At 42.9% G+C, this 19,470-nt stretch overlaps 1 protein-coding gene and 1 long non-coding RNA gene across 16 annotated transcripts in view; one reads left to right on the top strand and one right to left on the bottom strand.

The window, feature by feature from the left end:
* Nucleotides 1-15,198, bottom strand: part of LOC143443122 (uncharacterized) — a 39,198-nt gene extending 24,000 nt beyond the window's left edge. For both annotated transcript variants that reach the window (XR_013111872.1, XR_013111871.1), the window contains exon 1: nucleotides 15,085-15,198. This is a non-coding gene — a long non-coding RNA (uncharacterized LOC143443122). The remainder of the gene's footprint in view (nucleotides 1-15,084) is intronic.
* Nucleotides 1-19,470, top strand: part of Apbb2 (amyloid beta precursor protein binding family B member 2) — a 333,238-nt gene that overhangs the window by 46,378 nt on the left and 267,390 nt on the right. The gene's annotated exons all lie outside the window — the stretch shown is intronic.

The raw sequence follows: 19,470 nt of genomic DNA, 5'->3' as shown, positions 1-19,470 counted from the left end.
AGCAATTCTGAAGGTTGCAAAATAAAATCCCAAAGTAGTTTTGATTTGTGTTTCCCTGATGTCATGTTCATTAGTTTTAACTGTCAACTTGACACGGTCTAGAGTCACCTGGGAAGAGAGTCCCAGTGAAGGGTGGTCTAGATTGGATTGGCACGCAGGCACGTCTGTGGGGAATTGTCTTGTTTATATTAGCTGATTTGGAAAGACCTAGGGTGAAAATGGCTGCGAATACAGAATAGATGAGAGAAAGTGAGGTGAGCAGTTCCTTGAGTGTGGATGTGACTGGCTGCTTCACAATTCTCAGTGGCTTGACTTCCCTGCAAGGATGGACAGTGAACTGGAATTGTGAGCTTAAGTATATACTCTTTGTGCCCTATGTTGCCTTTGTTATGGAGACAGGGTCTCTCTGTATAGTCCTGGCTGTCCAGGAACTGACTATGTAGACCAGGCTGGCCTCCAACTCAGAGATCCACCTGCCTCTGCCTCTCAGGTGCCGAGACTAAAGGCCTGTACTGCTAAGTCTTTCCCTAAGTTGCTTTTTATCAAGGTATTTTGTCGTGGAATTGAAATTAGGACATGTGGATTTTTTTTTTAATTCAATAAGTTTATTAGGGCTCAGTACAAGAACATGGATGGGTAAGAGGTTTGTTTGCAGGAACATGGTTACTACACTGAAGAACCTCCCAACCCCAACCCCAGCAAACATTTGCCGCCTGTCCAACTTCTACTTTTGCCTCTTAGCCCTTATTATGTCTTCTGTCATCATATTTGTTCAGCAAGACTCAGAGTTTGCCTCAGTGCCCTCCATGATTTCCAGGGAGATTGCCTTATTACAAGGCTTCACTTTGTTTGGTCAGAGCAGTCAGCTGTGTTTGCAAGAAACTGAAATGTTCCAGTCTTGTAGAATGGTCTATGATAGGGTATATTGGGCACACAGCCTCTTTACCACAGGCCAGGATCTGGCTCTGAGCTTTGATAGCTTGGAAACTTCAGTGTTTTTCTCAGCTAGCCTGCATAATGATCGGACTCTGGGGGACAGGTTCTTGTTAACTTCAGTCCCAAGAGACTTGTGTAAACTAGAAGGCCAGATGGCTAATGTCTCGCAGAGACTAGAGCTGACAAGGGGCATAGACAGGAGTTCTTGAGGCAGAGCTACACAGGAAGCTAAGTGAGGCCTTGCTACATCGCTTTGGCTGCATCTTCAGATGGGTCAGATGGGCTGTCTCTTCAGACCTGCCAAAAGGGATGGGGATGCAGGTGAGCGGTTGCCATCAACCTTAGTTACAGCCTCATGAATTAGCTATTTGGGTCTCCTTCCTAACTGTCCTGTTTTATCCTGTTCCTGTTTCAAAAACTTTTAACTTTTCATTTTGCAAGAATTTCAAGCCTCCAAAGAAACAGCAGAAATAATACAAAGAATTCTGTATTCTCAACCCAGATTTCCTAAATCTTAATTCTTCTATCACATGATTTAATTAATTAAAATCAGAAAACTAACCTTGATTTAATACTATCATCTGTAAACCTTATTGAAATTTTGGCATTCATTGTATTATTAGTGATGTTTTTCTAGGCTAAGATCTTGTCTAGGATCAACTGTTGAATTAATAGTTAGTTAATAATAGTTATTATTATGCTAATAATAATTTTTAGTTGTCCTCTTAGTCTCCTGTCATACAGAATGAGACCTCTATTGGTACTTTCACCTTGACACTTCTGAAGACCACATGCTTCTTAAGAGCAACATTGCTTTGTTGAGCATCTGCTTGAGGTTTTGGTAGTGACCTCATGGTCTCCCTCCTTTTTTATAGAGGGAGTGATAGGGTTTCACTGTATAGTCCAGGCTAGCCTCAGCCTCCCAAGCACTGGGATCACAGGTTGTGTAACAACACTGGGTTCTACAATGGTTCTGAAGCGATTTGTTTTTAAAGACAGATTTTCTTCCTTCCTATTCTTTTCTCAGATTCACCTTGTGTATGAAAAGAAATCTGCAAAATTCTAGCACAAATACAGCGGCAGCCAGAGGTTGCCAGAAGCTTTGGGAACTGTTAAGTGGAGGTGCCTTGGAGAAAGCTTGCTCCTTATCCAAGCTGTTGTTTTGAAAGAACTTGTTTCTTTCCCACCCCTAAGCTGTCATTTGTCTAGTTCTCCGTTTGGGAAGTGCCAGTATGTAAAGCTTTGAGAACAATTTAGGAAAATGCAATAACTCCCCTCCATGTGATATCTGCTTGTAGATAAATTCATTTGGCTACAGATTGGCAGTCATTGAGATGGTGAAACAATACTGTGTGTGCCTGTGTGTGCCATGGAGAGGAAGGAAATCCTTCAAGGTGGCCATTTAATTGAGGGCTGTGAAAAGCTGTTATCTGATTATGTGGCTTTAAATGGGTTTTTTTTTTTTTTCTTCTTTCACTTCCTGTGGCGATTCTTTGCTTGGAATCCTGTGGTCCTTTCCACTGTGGGATCATCCCTCCATCTTGATTTGAGATGACAGAAAAATCAGGTATACTAGGTGTAAGCATCAAAGGGTACTATTGGCTAGCCTATCTAAAGAGGAGAGAAATGGTGGCTGGTGAGATGGTTCAGTGCATAAAGATGCCTGGTGCCCAGCTTTATGATCTGAGTTCCACCCTTGGAAACCACATATCTAGAAGAGAGATCAGGCTCCTTGATACTGTCCTCTGATCTCAACATAGTCACTGTAGCAATGTGTACCATTGAACTGTAGCACGTGTGCACCAATGAACACAAATATCACCCCCTCAAATAAATTTTTAAATGTTAATTATTTTAATTTTTTGTGTGTTTGTGTGTCTGTGTATGTGTGTTTGCATGTATATGGACACACATGTGGGTGTGCGTGCATGTAGTGGCCCAAGATTGATGTCATGACTCATCTTTGATAGTTCTTCCACCTCATTAATTGAGGCAGGGCCTCTCAATCAAACACAAGATATTGTGGATTTGCCTAGGCTGTGATCCCTTCTCTTCATCTTCAAAGGCTAGAATTAAGGTGTGTAGTGTTTCTGCTCTGGTTGATGGAAAGCAGGACCTAAAACTGAGGGGGGTGGGGGGACTAAAGCGTTATGCAATAGCCAATTTATTCAAAGCATCAGTCAATTTGTCCTCTAAGTGTTAAGAAGAATCACGAGTCAGGTGTTCAATCACAAGGTAAGCCACATATGGCAAGAACATGTTTTTCTGTAGAGGCGCATGAAAAACAACAGCTGAGGTAATCCCACTCCTGTCTGCTACACCCGGGAAGACCACCGAAGCATATTCCAAGAACAGTTCCATGCTTTTGAAGAAACTGAGGTCATAGACTCTTGTCTTGTTTTCTTGGAGTTTTCTCATAAGCACTCAGACAGAATTCCCCTCGAGCGCAGGACTCCGTTCTTGGGATGTGTTCCAGTAGACGCCATGCCCACCTCGTGTTTATGTGAGTTCTGGGGATCCTCATGCTTGTCTGGCAGGACTTTAACCACTGAGCTGTTCTCACCATAGTTTTGAGAACACAAAAGTAGGGCAGTCAGAGATTTGGCTTTGGGTTTGATCAAGGCTGTGCTTTGATTTCTCTAAACTTTCAGGCCAGGGTTTTTCAGCCTGGGAGAATTTTTTTTTTTTTCCCCATGATACTAAGTTATCTGAATATGGTGGTGGAACAGGCCTACCCAACAGTCTAGAAGAGGCAGGAAAATGGAATTTTAGGTTAGCCTGGAATACACAGTGAGACTCATTGCAAAAGAAAGCAAAGCCAATGTATATCACTCATCTTGTACAGCAACAAAGGATTACTAGCAAAACAAAAGAAAAAAAACATACAGAACACTACCACCATTTTTGGTTCTAGTTTCTAATGTCTCACTCACCTATGGTCAACCATGCCATGAAGTATTAAATGGAAAATTCTAGAAATAAAAGTTTTACAAGGTTTAAAGTAAGTATGTACTGACATGAGTAGGAAAATGAAGCCTATAAAGCCCCATTCGGTTTGGCTGGACTTGGATTCTCCCGTCTAGCATGTGTACCCTGTATAATACGACCTGCTTGCCAGAAGTCAGCTCCATCTAGCATGTGTACCCCTGTATGTACTACCCACTTGCTGGACGTCATGTAACGTGTCCACACTGCACATGCTATGCATTTGCTGTGAGTCGTCCTCTGTCCAACGTGTCCACAATGTACGTGCTGCCCACACATCAGTCACTAGACAGCCTTCTTGGTTTCCACACTGACTGTTGTCGCTATCGTTGTGTTCAGGTAGTCCTTATTTTACTTACTAATCACCCCAGGGATGGAGGAGGAATGATGCTTGCCCCATAGACATGCCAGCAAAGTACATTCGAAGCAGTCAAAAGGGTAAACTTCATTTTAGTAATCCATTTATAAGAAACAACTTAGTATAAAGAATTATTAATAGGAACCATTTCTTTACCCATTATTTCAAACATCCACTAAAGGGTTTAGAGTATATTCCATGTGAATAAGAGGCCATCATCGTATAAGCCTAATGTTTACGACTACTGAGTTTAACAGATGTAAAATAGTTTGATCACAGTCCTGTAAATGCTTCTGAACCTCTGAAACGAAGCCAGCCCAAGTTAAGTGTTGTCCTTTATAAGAGTTGCCTTGGTAATGGTGTCTTCACAGCAATGAAATCCAAACTAAGACAGGACCCAAGTGTTTAGTGGGGAACCAGGTAAGTGGTTTGCCCCACATTATATAGCTGTAAATAGCAAGAGATGGGAGATACTTAAATTCTGGGGTCTCAGATTATCTACTCTACGTGAGTGTCCTGTAGAAGTCTTAAACAGACAAGGAAAAATGAGATTGAAATACGAAAGTGGTTTATCACACCCCTGGTGAAATGTTCTGTAAATGAGACAGAGAAGAAAAGAACGCTTAAAATCCTGCATAAAATAAAAGTTAAAGAGGGAAGGAAAATCCAGAATTATTACCATAAGGTGGACATTCTGTTTGCTTTGATATGTAGGGAGGCAACTGCCTTCTAAGACATGCGTGCTATAAGAGACCATTTGGGGATGTTCTTAGGTTAAGAGTCAGCTTCTAACAGTACAGCCTTTTGCTGGTTCTTCAAACGTGGAATTTTGTTTGTATGTGTGTTAAAGCTACTGTCCTGTCAGATTTAAAATCCTGAGAATAAAACAGCCATTTTAGCTACTTCAAAGCTAACATTTAAGGCAGAATGAGACACTGTTCCACTTTCTCAGGTATGTGACCTCTGTAGAGGTTTTCTTTTGTTTGAGTTTTTCTAAGATACTTATTCCAGAAAGTACCTGTAGGCACTTGGGTTTGTGCTGTCTGGTAGGAAGAGAGGCAGGAGTGGTCTCTTAATTAGAAAAAAAGGCAGGTTTCAGGCAGTCTTCTCTCAGTTAAAGGAGGCTGATTTGTGTTCTACGTCAGCTTCTTAGCAATTTGTGGTCCTGATCATAATGTGTAGGCAAACCTCACATATCTCCTGAATACAGAAGTGGAGATGGCCCTGCAAACTGCTCACCACCTCTCCATACAAGATGAAAAGCTAACCTTTCTTTATAACCGATTTCCTTCCTCCACATTCCCTCTTTGAAACACTAACGAGTGTTTATGTCTGTTGTCAATTTAATATGAAGGGCTGGAAGTGTAGTATTTGAAGTTTGGGGGCGTCCTGCTGGTCTCAAATTTTCAGGCTTGAAATTTTTCCATTAAAGTGGAAGCATGCTTTTCTTAAACTCCCACATCCAAAGTATGCAAAGGCTCAAGAAAATCCTCACCTAGCAGCACTGTTGCGCTGGGGTGAACTTCCCACCATGGACATTGGAGACATGGTCAAACCACAGCCAGCACTATAGCAACAACTGATCTTTTCTTAAGAAAAATCATTGCTTTTTTCCCACATGGCTAAAAAATCAGTGTCTTTACTCCCCTTCTGGCTTCTGGTATGCAGTTGACACCATGTCACTTCCTGCTCCCTTTGTCCTTTCTCAGTGTCTTAGCTCAGGGGCCAGTTAGACAGGTCATTGTAATCGAAACTGGATTCCCTACCGTGAGTCCATTTTCAGCTGCTTCCAAGGCTGCCGTGCAGATCTAGTGTTGCTAAGATGTGTGATGGTTCCCCATCCCTTGGGGCATCTTCAGTCCTTCCCGACCGTGCTCTTAAAACTCACAGAATCCTTTTACCTAGAGACACTGCTGTCAATTTGAAATATGCTAGAGCCATTCTGTCCTTAACGTTGTGTGAGTTATCCTTTATGCCGTATGACACTCGTGGACTCAAGTTATCATTGTCAAAGTCTAGCTTTGAGGACCTTCTCAGAGAGTTCTCGTCTGTTGTGCTAGAATCGTCTTCATTGGATTGGGCCTTATTTGCCTTGGGACATGAACCTGGCTCTTAGTGGTGTTCAGTGGATAGTCACTGAGTTAAATCAACAGTTTGGTGGAATCATTTATTCTTTGGAGGAGTGTGTGTGCATGTGTGTGGAGTAAGAGAAAGAGGAGGTGATGAGGTGCTTCCTTTGTGTAGCATGGGGTTTTGTGGGGAGATCACAGAAAATTCAGCAATATCTAGACTGGGAAAAATCCCACAAGGTGGTTGACCCTGATATTAGCGAATACATTGTTAGAAGGAAAGAGAAAGTTAGGAAAATGAGCATGAGACCAGGAGGTAACTAAAGACCTAGAGAGCTCAGCAAACAGGGGAAATAAGAACTCAGTAAGAGATGGATGAGGAAGTGTTAGCATCAATCAGGTGGGTCAGTGCCAGTGTGGTGATGCTGCATAGAATCCTTTCTGAAACAGTTACTAAGTGTATGCCTGTGTGCTCAAGGCTTGGTCTCCAGGTAATGGTACTCACCGAGTGCAAAACATAAGAAATGAGCCTTGTGCAGACAGGCATTTAGGTGATGGGGGATTAGGACCCAGTGTTCTTCTTGCATTGTTTTGGCTCTCGGCCACCAGGTGAGCAGTTTTATGTCTTATTGCTTCTGCTGTGATGACCTGCCTGGGCCCAGTAATGAGGCCAGTCACGCATGAACCAGAGTCTCCAGAATTGTCAGTCAAAACACATATTTTAATTTTCCCTCTCCTCCTTTTCTTTCTTCCTTCCTTCCTTAATTAATTAATTAGTTAATGATATAGCTCAGGCCACCCCGAGAGTCTCGGTTTGGCAGTCTGCCCTTGAACTCCTAAGTCTGTTTCTAAGTGCTAGATCATAGGTGTGCCTCAGCACACTCAGCTACACTGTCTCCTTTTAAGTTGATTGTCTCAGGTATGTCATTATGCTGACAGAACTCTGACCAACACAGAGCTACTTCTGAAATAGGCAGGCAGTTTAAACAGATATTGCCACCAGTTGATAACTGATAAAGCTGGATAATATTTATTTTGTCCATTTGAAGGTTTCTTTAATAATTTTTTTTTAACATTAATCCTTATTTTATGTGCACTGGTGTTTTGCCTGCATGTTTGTCTGAGTGAGGAGGTCAGAGCCCCAGGAACTGGAGTTACAGACAGTTGTGAACTGCCATGTGGGTGCTGGGAATTAAACCCGAGTCCTCTGGAAGATCAGTTAGTGCTCTTAACCGCTCAGCCATATCTCTCTAGCCCATCCCCCCTTTCCTTTTGATAGGATTTGGGTCTTTTTACACAATTGCAAGAAATTGCAGCTGGAATTTCGGAGGCTCAGGTTTGCAGCCCTTGCCCCTGGATTGCTTGTCTAACTCTGGGCCTTGTTGAGTATTCTGGGCCTTGTTCAGAACACTGTCATGAGTAGAGAGTGTTTGGCAAGGTGGGTCCTCTCTGCCAGGGCTCAGACGCAAGGCTGCTCTTCTGAGAGAGGCATTGGCTTAGACGAAAGAAGAAAGGTTTTGGTTTTTCAATCAAGAGTGATGCCGGTGAAGGTCATGGTATCACTCTGGATGCGTGTTTATCATGCTGCGATTCTGAGTTTGTCGCCTCGTGTACAGATGAGCAGAGCATTCTGTAATCCACACTGCTGGTTCCAGTTGATGGAATTTCAGTCAAAACAAAGAAGCATCTCATCACACTTTGGCTGCATGGTCTTAACCCTTAGTTGATGCTTCCTACCTTAAGTGATAGAATTCAGGTCCCAGAGGGCAGGGTCAAGTCCCTGAACCCTTTCTGTCAGGGTTGTCCTAAGGATTTAGTGAAATAGTATATGCAGATTACGTCAACGATGTCTAGGACATAGTGACAGCTACCTTGACCCTATAATGTGTGTGGCTTGGGTTTTCAGGTCTTTAATGTGTGTTGAAGGTTTAGTGCACTCATCACCTTTAATTCTTACCCTCAGCCTCCTCTGTCCCTCCATCCCTTCTTCCCTCCCTCCAGGCTCTGAGCCTGTTGGAAAGCTCATTACTGTCTTACAGTAAAACAAAGGAACCAGGGAAGCACTTTCAGCACCAGAGCCTAGCACCCCACCAGCACCCCACCCTTCCTTTGAGTGCTTACAATCTGCTCAGTTGCTGATGGAGGGCTTGGGGCACTGCGGGTGGGGCTCTTCCTGGAAGCCTGATCTCCAGACTACAGGCGCTTTCAGCTGCCATATCTAGTTTCTGGTGTCTTATTTTGGCATCCTGCTTGCTGGCTAGAGTGTTCTGTGGAGAGAAATTCTATGATGTATCTGATAGGGCCAGAGTCAACCCCTCCATTAAGGAGAGCCTGTGTGGTGCTCTTGCAGGCAGGGGAAATGGGAGAGTGCTTGGTGTTCCTCAGCGCTCTGACTAATCCCTTAGGCAGCAGCTGCTGTCATTTCCTCTCCAGGGCCTGGTAAGCTTCTTGGCCAGGCTGGCAGCACCTGTGAGGCCTTCCCTCCCATTCCTCATAGCAGCCTGTCATGGTCACCCCAGTTATTTTATTACTCTGTGCTGATTGGATCATTGTCTCCCTGCACGGAGTTACCTGCCAGCCTTGGCATTCACCCTTGATGTTTCCTAGTAGCCCCGCCCCCCCAGCATCCTGTGATTCTTTTTACTGTGTTCACTCTTAAGCCAATTGCTTGCCCCTTAATACTCTTTCTTGACTCCTTTGTTTTCTTTGCTTGCTTCTGTTTATTTTCTTTTCATTAAGCTGGAAATAAGTTTACAGGCCTTTCTCCGTTATTCCGGAGTTGCAGCTCCATTTATAGAATCTATACGTCCGTTTGCTTGGTCTGTAACTCAGAGGTAATTTACAGCTCAAGAAAATTTCTAAGAAGGGGGAGACCTCTCTTCCCCAGATGTGACAGGTGCGGTCATGATGGGTAGACCAGGTGGGATGCATGAAAGAGTACAGCGAATCCGGGGCTTTTACTTCCATTCCTAAGCGGTGAGTCTTTGGGAAAGTTATTTTTATCTGCTTCCACTTCAGTTTTTGAATTAAAAAAAAAAAGGAAATCATAGTATCTGTTTCTTGGGGGCTGTGTTAAATGATGTGTTTTTGACACCAAATTAGTCCAGTAAAGCTTAGTTACTATTACTACTGTGTACATTGAGATCTTTGGGGGTCACAGTAAAGTAGCATTTCTTTGTGTGTAGATTATTTTTAGGTGACAATTTTTTTGTGAATTCATTTATTCCTCACCCTTTCTTCTTTTCGGTTATGGGGAAATACCATAAATGATCTGGGGTTCACATCAGTTTTGAGTGTGGGGGAGGTGGGGTGGGTGGTAGGGATCTGGGGTCTACATCTGTTTTGTACAGACACAATGTTAAGGCTTTGAGACTTGGAGATTGATCCAAGATTCCCTCTTGGAGGAGACAAGGAAGAGAATGGCAGGCTCCTTCTTGCTTCTTTAGACTCTGTCCCTGGTTTAGCACATGGAGACTGGGGTGGGCTGGGAGGTGTTCAGTAGGTCCTTCACACACTGCCATTTTCCTCCATGCGCCATGCCCAGGGCTCCTGAGCCTGGCATGGGCCAGGTAGAATGGTGCAGTGGGTAGACCTGCCTCAGATGGAATCTCTGCTCCATTGGGGAACTTCTCCCCCTTTGAATATATAGTAACTATGGGAGAAAGAGACTGTGGGAAGGGGTGACTGTGGGGGGCAGGGAAGACTCACAGAGGACCTGGTGCCCTGTGGATGCCCATCTTGTTAGTGCTTTTCTGGCCTGGCATGCAGTTCTAGGTTGTGGGAAGCTGCTACTGAAGGAATTTCAGACAACAGACAGATTGCAAGAGGCATTTTTGTGGGCGATGGGTACCCTTTAGACCTCACCCTCCTGTGAAGACTTGTCTTGAAGAGTTCAGACATGTGTCTGATTTGTTTCCCTATCTTAGTGACAAAGCAATGTCAAAATCCACATTCTGGGCTCCAGACCAGACTGCTGCCTGGACATGTACCTTTGGGAGAAGCTTCCAGATGTGCCGATGCCACTGTAGCTCAGAGCCACTGCCTTTACAAGCCACGGTGGCTGCTCAGTGTGTCTACAGCATAAGTCCATTGACAGAACTTCAACTTGGGTCTCTGTGATGGGTCTGAGTGAGAATGGCTCTCATAGGCTCATATGTTTGCATACTTGGTCCCCATTGGAACTGTATCAGAAAAATTAGGAGGTGTGGCCATGTTAGAGGAAGTGTGTCACAGGGGCAGTGTTGCGGCCCGAGCTGCCCCACTCTGGGTGCCAAAAAATGTTGTGGACTGCTCTATCCCACGTTTGGGGGCCAAAATGTCTCGGACCACTCTATCAATGTTGGAACCCGCACTGCCAAAAGCCTTGGGGGCTAAGTTGTTAGAGCCCGTACTGCCCCAAGCTGCTCCCATCCATGGGTCTGGGTTCAGCAAGAGAGAGAGTGAGGATGAACCTGAAGAATGGAGACCAGACAGAGTGTGATTCAATCCCATTTATTCTTCAGTCTCTCTTCTCTCCAAGTCCCTAGTCTTGAGTTCCTAGTCCCTAGTTCCTAGTCCCTAGTGCCTTCAAGTTACTTCTTCTGAGTGCAAGTGTCTAATACCTGATTGCCTGTCTCTAGTCTCAAGTGCCTATTCCAAGTGCCTAATACTTAATAATCATTTCTTCTGTCTACCTCTCACCTTTTATATGTCTTACTTCTAAGCCACGCCTTTAAGTCATGCCCTTAGGTCTTGTCTCTAGATCTGATCTCTAAGTCATGCCCTTAAGTCACACACCTTTAAGTCTCACACACCCAAGGGAAGATCCTGGGTATCTAAAGCAAGTTGTTATCAGAGTGTGCTCAGCTGTTGTAGGCTTTTGTAATCAAGTCTGTTGTCAGGGTATACGGCTCAAGATGGCTGCAAGGATGATAGCTACCTTCTGTCGGCTCCCCACAGGACAGGTATGAGATTCCCAAAGACTGGCACCACTCTTGGTGTCTGTCTCTACCTCTTACATGGAATCAAGAGGTGAGCTCACAGCTGTTCCTGCACCCCTGTCACAGACTCTAACCCTTTGAAACCTCAAGTCTCCTCAGATACTTTCTATTATAAGTTGTCTTGGTCATAGTGTTTTGTCATAGCAATAGAAAAGTCATTAATGTATCATATTCATTACTCTTCTCTCACTGTGATAAAATGCCTCAGAGAACAACTTGAAAGAGGAAGGATTTATTTGTGCTTACTGTTTAGAGAATTCAGTCCATGATCGCTTGGCCCCATTTCCCTGGAGCGAGAGTGTGTAGCAGAGTAGATTTTTTTTCATCTCATATCTGTCAGAGAGCAGAGACCAAGGAAGGGACCAGAGGCAGGTATAATCTGCTTGTCCCAACGAGCCTATTCCTACTAGGCCCACTTAAACATCTCAGAACCTTTCAAATGATTGCCAACACTTTGGGATCAAGTGTTTAACATACAAGCCTTTGCTCTGGAGACATTTCATACTAGAACTAGCTGTCTCCTTGAGCATTGGGATAAGACAGGAAACAAATACTCTCGTTATCTCTGCCTGAGTAAGAAGATATAATAGTAGTAACAGTTACTGAGTTTCTTCTACATGCATTAATTTATCTAGTTCTAATAGTGGTTCTACAAGTTAGATGATGTCATTATATGCCTCCTATGGGACATGTCGGAGGTCACTCTCCAGAGTTGGTACCCTTGTGTCTGTTCATATCCAACTTCTTTTATTTCATATAGGATTGCCTTGAATTGTGCAGTGTCTATGGAGTATGGAAATTTGGTAAAAGATGGTAGCACAGACCTTGCATTATTCCTGAGTATATCTAGGCCCAGTTTAGATTTCAGGAGGATGCTTGCCCATGCAGTAGGGAATTGTGCATACTGGTGAGTCAACAGGGCTTGTAGAACCAGTGTACAGCTTTTTCCTTCCATATTGACTCTGTCCATTCTCCCATCAATTTAGTGTTTAGGGTTAGCTTGCTCTCAGAGTTATAACTGGGAGATAATTTCTTGGGCTTCTTTTGCCGAATCCCATGAGAGATCAAACCCCCCTCCTTCCCTTTTACAAAGCCTAAGGAGAATGGCTCTTGTTTTATGTTGGGAGAGACCAGAACCCAACCTCTGAGGCCTGTGTGCTTTAGCAAACTTGGAAGTAGGTGCCAGAGGAGGGGTTTCATGTGGAGTCTGGGTAAATGTGTTTCAGATCTGCTTGCTCAAACTAGAAGGCTATGGATTCTTCTGGCAGATGCAGCAGATGTGAAAATCAGTACTAGCCATCCTGGCTGGGTGCTGGGCACTAATGCTCATTACCAGGCACCCTGGCTGGGGTGCTGGGCACTAATGCTCTGCAGACTGAGACCTCTCATGTTTAACTCTTACTCCGCTGTGAGATAGAGCCCCCCCCCCCCCCGTCCCTGTTTAACAGAGGAGGACCGTGACTTGGAGAGTTAATGATACATCCCTAGAGCATCCAGGACTTGAATCCATTTCCCTCTGAATCTAGAGCCCTGTATATTTTCCTTAATCAGTTACCCCTTTTCTGTGAAAGAAACCTATGTTTTCAGCCCCACAGAAGACATTTGCAAATAATTTTTCCCCTATTGTGACATGAAGATTTTTCTCTGGTGTAAAATCAATAATGTTAAGTGTTTCAAAATGAAAGTAGAAAAATGAGTGAGTGAGTGAATGAATGAATGAGGGTTGAGTGCTGATACAGGAGTACAAGCATTTCTCCTACCCCAGTATACTCAGAACTTAATGATTTATTTTTGAAGGATTTTCATGCTGGATTTTTTTTAAATTTTTGTTAAAAATGATATCATGCCTGAATCATCAAGTTTTAATTCCTATTTTTAGCTATGATGAATTCTGGACTCTTTAAGAGTGCCCCAATTGTGTTTCTGATGTCCCCTCATTTAAAATCTCATCGCCCAGTTGTGTTATGCAGCAGTTCTATTTTCAGAGTTGCTTGGTTTAAAGCAGATAACGTATGTGGTTTCACAAAACTCAGGTTTCTTTGAAAAAGGCCCAAGAAGAATCAATAAAACTATATGCATTAGTTTATGAGCTACTGACGTGTATATGTGAGCTCCCAGGAAGGGCTGTTCTAGAACGCATGGCCCCTACTCCATACTCAGTCATACGTGTCAGAAGGAACAAGAGAATGAGGGGCGGCGGACGAGACCTGCTGTGCTAATTAGAGTTCCATTTCAGTACTTAAATGGACTGACTTCTTAATTAAATAAATGTTTCTCGGGGGCCTGACATCTGCCAGACCCAGTCCTAGCCCGCACCTTTATTTCGCCTGTTTGTGGGATGATGTCTCCATTTCTGCATTGAGTTGTTTGAGCCACGACTCTTAGCATAGTTAGGAATGTCACTCTGTGGATGTCACCTTTCTGGTTTGTTTGGGCAGATTGTCTGGTGGACTCTCTTACCCTTTTTCCTGTTTTGTCTTAGACGAAGATGAGGTAGAAATTGTACAAAACTTTGTCTCACTTTTAAAAACACCAGTCGGCTCAGAGTCACCTTTCAAGTGGCCTTAGATTGGTGGTGCTTTCCCTTACCGCTTGAACCTGGATTTGCAAATCACTGAATTAAGTTCCCTGAGGGCACTTACTCCTAACTAATCAGAATATTCTGTTTTTCTTTTTGGAACAGAGGGTGATTGCATTCTCCTGCCCCTGAGGTAACTATGACTAAAGTAAACAAGTGAAACTTTCCAAATCAGGTCTCAACCATAGGTTTCAGAATGTGAGAAACTTGTATTAAAGTTTTATTTAAATATAAGTTGGTTTCATGCATGAGGGATATCTTGAATTTATTACTACCCAAATGTCAGATTATTCTTGATTAGTGTTGTTTATGGTTAGTGTATGAGTGTGCACGTGTACACATATTATTGTGTATATGTGGGCATCAGAGGCTAACTTTGTGGATTCATTTCTCTCCTTCTACCTAGGTATGGATTCCAGGGCTTGAATTCAGGTCACCACATTTTTATGGCAAAATGTCTTTACCCCTGAGCCATCTCATTGGCCCTGCCCCACCCCCACCCCAATTGTGTATATGTGTGGACTGTGGTGACTAAAGAACAACCTTGGATATTCCTCCAAGGAGTACTGTCAACCTCCTTAGAAACAGGGTCTTTTATTGGCTTGAGACTTACCAATTAGTTTAGGCTGGCTGGCAGGAAAGCTCTAGAGATTTGCCTGTCTCTGCCTTCCTTACACAGGGATTACACATACAAGCCACTATGCCCACCATTTTTACATGGGTTATGGACATCAAAACTCATGACCTCATACTTGCAAGGTAAGCACTTCACCAACTGAGCTCTTTCCATCTCTTGGCTAATTAAAAAAAAAAAAAAAAAACCAAAAACCAAAAACTAACAATGACAAAATACATTCATTTTAAATCCTATTTAGTGTTAGGTTGGGTGGCAGGGTCTCTGCCATAATCTTTCAAGGCAACAGGCAGCCATGTGCCCCCTGACCCCCATAAGGTGTGTGTGTGTGTGTGTGCGCGCGCGCACTGTGACTTTTTCTTGGTGTTAGGCAGACCAAAGGAAAGAGAAGAGAAGCCTAAGGTATGGACATACAGCAAGTGTGCTGTAGAACGTTGCATCTTGGATTTTAAAAATGAGCCATTTGGAAGCTGAAGGGACCACAATCCATAAAGAATAAGAAATTAAGGGTTAAAAGGAAATGGTTACAAGCTCCTTGTACTCACTCAGAAAAAACAATGCTTCATTCCGCTCTGTTCCCGGTTATTGAACCCAGTCAAGAAGCCGGCTTCCTTCAGCCCAGGGGTGCTCTTTGTGTGACAGTATCTGTTGTGCTGTTGCCAGGTAGAGTTGTGTTGATGAATAGAGTCTGGTAGAGGTGGGGGACGGGAGGGGCCGTTAAGCAGCCTCCCAATCATCCACTTCTGCTGGAGGACAGAGGACAGGCTGCCTCCAAATGCTGGTCAGTGATACAGGATTCATGAAGCTGGATAACCGGGGTGCAGGGAGACTCAGCTCAGCGAACGATTGCTGGCTTGAGCTGTTCTGTTCCGTTTATCTTTTATTCATTTATGGAAAGTATGATTAATGTATCAAAGGTGGTAAAGTGTATAAAGACCAGTGTTCCTTAAACATCTGTAATTCCTGTACCTCTTTATTTAAAGGAGAAAAAGTCATCTCATAAATCCTCCAGAATAAATGATTTTGTTACAGTGTAGCTTAAATATTCCTGAACATAAAACTAGGTATATAAACTTCATGCTTCTAGCATGTCTATAACTATAAACCAATGAAAAATTTATAGCGTAAATTCAAGCAAGAGTACAAGCCAATAAAATTCAAATTAACGCTAATTTATTGTGACAGATAATTTTGTTTGACTAAAATTAAACCTCCCCTTGAAAACATGATTTTGTTTCTGACAGCCGAAGTGCCAGTTCTGAGCTCCTGGGAAGGCCGCCTGCTCTCCTTTTGTTTCTCTGTAAGCTAAGCTTCCTTTGTGCCATGTACCTTTATTTAGCAGAATTCGTGACTCAAACTTCAGTCCTGCCTCATCTATTTTTATTTGGGTTTAATAATTAAAATTATCATAGGTGATTTTAATAAGATCAGAACATACATACAGACCCATTTTTGACCAAGTAAATATGTTTGAGGTTGACCCCAGTACTGCAAACGACGATAAAACCTTAAAAGAAATCACTGCTGTTTTTTGTTGTGTCCAAATTGCCATTCAAAAACAAAGGGAATGGGGGGATAGACATAAGGAAAAAAAGTCAACCTGATTTTTGCTAGCACTTGTCTTTTCTGAGAAACTTCTTAAAGGGCAGTATTTCAGGGAGAAAGCAGTGACAGAAGTGAAGAAGGGAACGGTGAGCTGGAAACAGAAAAGATCGTTTAGAAGAATTCAACTTCCTCAGTCACGCGTGTCGCAATTTCAAGGTATAAGTAACCAGCGGCTGCTGTAACGAGCAGCACAGATACAGTGCATTTTCCCTCTGAGTGTTTTGTTGGACAGAGCTGTTGTGAGCCAGTGGATGGGGAGCATGCACTGAGACGGCCTTTAACGTGCACGGACTGAAAGATGACAGTTGATTTAAGGCCACCATGATATTTTAAAGAAAAGCAGTGTTATTTTAGAGAAGCCAATTTTTCCTAAGACACATCTCAGTGTTGTGTTAAAAGTTCGAAGAATATGTCTGTGGGAACAAGCATGCGAGGTCACAGAAGCTCTTGAACTATCATGTGGTTGTCTGGATGTAGAGCTGTCAAGGGAGGTCCAGCTGGGAATGTATAGTGTTTGGTGCATAGGGTGAAGGATGAATGAATGTGTGTGTGCTGATGGCCAGTGACTTTTCTTGTTGGTATGGCAAAATACCCACTGAAAATGACTCAAGGGAGAAAGGCTTTCTTTTGGCTCTCAGTTTGATGGTATAGTCTGTCTTGTTGGCGACGTCCTGGCAAGAGCTTGAAGTGGCTCGTCACTTTGTATCTCTGAGCTTATTCTGGCTCACAATTCCAGAGTACCATCCATCATGGCAGGAGGTCAAAGCATAAGTAGCCCGATGGAACTGTTCATTATCACATCCATCAGGAAGCAGAGAATGATGAATGCATGCTGCTCATCAGTTCTCTTCTCCATTCCTTCAGTCCAGATCCCAACCTCAGAATAGCTACTTACAGTCAGCGTAGCTTATTACAGTCAGTACAATTCCCTACAAGCACACCCAGAGCCCCCCTCTCTCCAAATGGTTCTATTGCCATCTGTCAAGGTGACAATTAATTCAACCTTCACAACAGCCTATGGAATGATGCTGCTCACAGCTGAGGTAGGTCTTCCCATGTCAGTCAACCTAATCTAGATAATCCCCCACAGGTGTGGCTAGAGGATACCCTACTCTAAATAAACCCTCATAGGCATGCCCAGAGGCCTTCTAGGTCAGTGGTCCTCAACCTTCCTAATACTGCAATGCTTTAATATGGTTCCTCATGTTGTGGTGACCCTCAACCATAGAATTATTTTGTGGCTACCTCGTAACTGTAATATTGCTACCATTATGATTTGTAATCTAAATATCTGATATGCAGGATATCTAATATACAACCTCTGTGGGGGGGGTCGTGGCCCACAGGTTGAGAACTCTTGTCCTAGGCGATTCCAGATCCTTTCAGCTTTGAAGTCAGTATTGAACATCATAGGGTAGGATGAAGCTGTTTGAACACTCATATTCTAGTGGTCAGTTGGAAGAACATTTAGAGAAGTAGTGGAGAACCAGAAAGAAGGTGGAAACTTGGGTGCAAGGTGAGGAGGTGAGGTGCTGTGGAGATGGATAAGGTAAGACATTTGAATCTTGGAAATAAACCCCTATCTGTGCACTTTATAGGTGATGCACTGAAGTCACAAAGCTCCCAATAAGTGTTTACGCCCAGGCATCTGGGAAGACTTTGTGAAGGAGTTATATTTGCACTGGGATTTGATGAATGATTCATTGGCATGCTAGTCTTCTTCTTGCCCTCCACCTCAGCTACCCAGCCACTGGGAGTGGTAGATAGGCATTCCACTCTGGAGCCACATCTTTGCCCTGTAGTTGAAAGACAATGCAAAGAACTACAACAGATCTGACTAAATATATCAACATGCTTGAAGTAGACCCCATTTATTATAAAGGTGGGATTCAATTTAATGTAGAATTCTCATACCGTCTTAAATTAGTACTTGTGGTAAATCAGTAAGATGAGTAGGGATATGACATCATTAGACTGTAGTAGAAAAGATACTGTTAGCTGCTACGAGTTTATCTGATGAGAGCACCAAGAAAACATGGCTACTGCTAAGACTGAGTTGAAGACTCATGCAACAGTCATCTGACCAGCCCATGCCTCAGAGTTGCTCGTTCAAAAACAGTCATTGTTATGGTTCCTACAACAGGGTAGATGTGATGATGACTGAGAAGCACTAGTCAGACAGCTCCTGTTGTTACAGTAAGAACATTTCAATACCTCTTCTCTCACAACAAGTAAATGCTGTGAGTCACTGGCCCCTGGGACTGCCAATGTTATTTGTGGGTAAGGGAGGAAATTCTAATTCCTAGGCACTGTCTGTGACCTGTTGTGTTAGGGTGATTTTGTGGTTTTGGGAATTCCTGCTCCAGACTTGAATAGTGTCTTAGTCACTTCTTTCTCCCCTTCTTTTTATTCATTGTTGGGGATCAGTCAAACCCAGAACATCAGAAATGCTAGGCAGGTGATCTTACAGCAGGGCTACCTCCCTGCCCTGAATTTTGTTCACTTTTTGTTGAATGCTTATTTCTTCCTTGCTGTACACCGTACTTCCTGTTAACGTAGCTATACTTCCTGGTTGTCAGTAGGTTTCAGGTCTGTGAACTAATACTAGTTTAAATATTAATGTGTAGGCATTTCATATTTTTCTCCTTCACCAGCTCTTTTCTTTCCAACCCATATTGAATTTTTGGACAACAGAAATAACTATGTCTTGGGCAGCCTAGTTCTCAGGACTTTTTTTTTTTTTTTTTCTAATTAAGTAAAACAGAGTTTTAAAAATAGAAACTTTGCTAAGACAGCCATTTGGCATGTTAAAAATTAAACTTGAGTTTAGTTTCTAAAATAAATAATTTAAGAAATGCTTCTAAAATAACTGATATGCCCCTTGTTAAAACTGGGGTTGTTGTTGTTGTTGGGGTTGGATGAATTCCAGCATGCATTCTTTTTCCTTGGGGGTGAGGGAGGGAATGTGGAGGAGTGTTGTACTCCATGCCAACATACACACAGACACACATACACACACACACACACACACACACACACACACAGAGTCATGCACTGTATTCTTTCTAATGTGCCTTTCATATAGTGTCAGCTGTTTGGTTGTATCGTAGAATGTGCCTTGAAGATTAAAATAAAGAATAAAGTAATGCCTGCTTTCAGACAAGGTAGAGCATCACTGTTAACACTTTCGCTTGGTGATTTTGCTTATTAAAAAACCATTGTATTGTAACCAATGCAGCATAAGTGGGCCTGTGTCTTTAGGACATCTATTTTACAGGTGACATGGAGGAGGAATGCCTTCAAAATTGTCTGTATTAGATGGAAAC

Source organism: Arvicanthis niloticus, chromosome 7 (assembly GCF_011762505.2).
Source record: "Arvicanthis niloticus isolate mArvNil1 chromosome 7, mArvNil1.pat.X, whole genome shotgun sequence".
In the NCBI taxonomy this organism is placed as follows: Eukaryota; Metazoa; Chordata; class Mammalia; order Rodentia; family Muridae; genus Arvicanthis; species Arvicanthis niloticus.
Note: the sequence above shows the minus strand (reverse complement) of the source record. Positions and strands in the feature narration are given on the sequence as shown.